Source organism: Strongylocentrotus purpuratus, unplaced genomic scaffold (assembly GCF_000002235.5).
Source record: "Strongylocentrotus purpuratus isolate Spur 01 unplaced genomic scaffold, Spur_5.0 spur5_scaffold_13, whole genome shotgun sequence".
In the NCBI taxonomy this organism is placed as follows: domain Eukaryota; kingdom Metazoa; phylum Echinodermata; class Echinoidea; order Camarodonta; family Strongylocentrotidae; genus Strongylocentrotus; species Strongylocentrotus purpuratus.
Window position 1 is genome coordinate 27,669,345 of NW_022145598.1, and position 2,171 is coordinate 27,671,515.

Sequence of the window (2,171 nt, forward strand, 5' to 3'; positions counted from 1 at the left end):
TGTAATGCTTTGATTTGCCCGAAGACTCTCGAGCTCTCCGAGAGATTAGGGGGTAATTCTTGACTGGACTATGGGTTTGCTGTGTGCAAATTTGTACCCCCATTAATGGTATTTCCACCAAGTCTGGTGTCAGCGAATTATGGCCTTCTGCACATGGAAACTGGCGATCCAATCCCTTTAACATAAGAATAAGAGGATCATGGGGGACCAATGGTCACCGATTAGGCATTGTTTGTTATATAGAGGGCGCAAGTAACTACCAGTAGTGCAGTGGGCCTTTAAGAGTGAAAATGTGTAACATGATAACAAACTGCTTTCATTACATCAATTGGTTTTCTGGCCCATGACACCAATCTGCTCCGCCCCCCAACCCCGCCCCCCCCCCCCCCCCCCCCCCCTTGGCACCGCCCTGATACCTTGTATATATCGTAGTACATTGTCTCACTTACTCACTCCTTCCAGCTGTATACTGCGCTTTTACAAGTAGTCATTTCGAGGATATGAAAGTCCTTATATGATAAGTAAATCTACATAAGAAACTCTGTCCTGTCTATATACATATACTTCATATAGGAAGCTACACTTTCACCTGCCGAGTACAAACCATTGTGAAGGGAATTCCCAATTTAAGTATTTAATACATCCATATTGATATTATATAAAATATTTATTAGCTAATACTATATACACACCTATCGCTCTTCTAGTAATTTCTATATGTATGTTATTTTCTCTTTCCTTGTTTTCTCTTCTTGAATATCATTTCTATAAAAAAAAAAAAGATTGTGTAAGCAAAATCCAATCATTAGTAATTGTGACCTGTAATATGAGCTGCATTCTGTGTCTTTTCTACTCTACCACATGAAAACTGCCGGGATAAAAACGTGAAGTTCAAAAGACAACAACTTTGATAAGATAGTGCTGAAATGTTATGACGCAAGCTTAGCTTACAAGTGCTGTGTATATACCGGTATAATATGTGATTGAGGTTGATAACATATATATCAGAATTAAAACATCACTCGTGCATATAATGATTTAATTACATATTTTTTTTACTTATTTAGTGTCATGAGCAAACGTTTTGAAGATTTATGGCAGTTTATGATACAGCAGCAATTCAGAAACAAAATCCGAGAAATCGTAATTTCCAAGAATTACATCTCATCTTCCTTTGTTTTTAAGACAATCCTAACAAAATGTAAATTCATGCTTTGTCTAAAAAGAAGAGAAAAAGACAGAATAATAGGGCAGGTCCATGATATTTAATAATTGGTCTCCCAGATGTTATTGAGTACTATCATATTAGGAACAAAATTTGACATCAGGATTATTATTTTACTTTATAATTTGTCTACTCCGAGCAGTAGTAGGGCGTTTCGACAATACAATTATCAAGTAGCGATGTATACTGAAATCTTAGGTGAGATCAGAATTTCAAAAATGTTATGTATGGGACAAAAATAGCTTAGAGTTTCCTTATTACTGTTACATGTATCTTAAACATGCTTTTTACAAAAGCATACAATGAGAATTTTTTTTTGAAAGCCTAGCCCCTAAAATGATGCTAAAATCAATTAAAATGACTAAATGGGTTGAGATACAGAAACACATGGGAAAGATGTTCATGCGTGGGTATATAGTCGTTCGTGAAGTAGGCAACTCGGTGGTCACTCCCGATCACTACATAACACTGAGCCAATGGGTATTACGCTCCTGTGCGTATGTCTGTGTGCTGCCCTCTATAAACCCACCCTTGAGCAAATTTAAGGAGCTTGAGAACTTGCCTCCATTTTGCAAAACATTCTGCAAATTCTAGTAAACTTCTTTATGAAATCCTCTTTCAGGAGTATGATTCTACTCTTCTATTTTCCAGATTAAATTTAATATCGGACCAAACTATACATGCACAAAATTGAGAAAAGACAATTCCAATATCAAAGTTTGATTTAGTAATTCACAGATCTTGATAATTCACATGTGCATCCTTCACATACAGTATATGTAATATCAAACGAATGCAATATATATCCAATTACATACATGTAGCAAAAATCTGTGTACTTTCCACTGCTTTGGTTGTTGAAATACATACAGTACTTACAAAACACACACAAACATACTGGAAGACGATTACAGTTGCAAATAATATCAATACTTCTGTTTTTTTG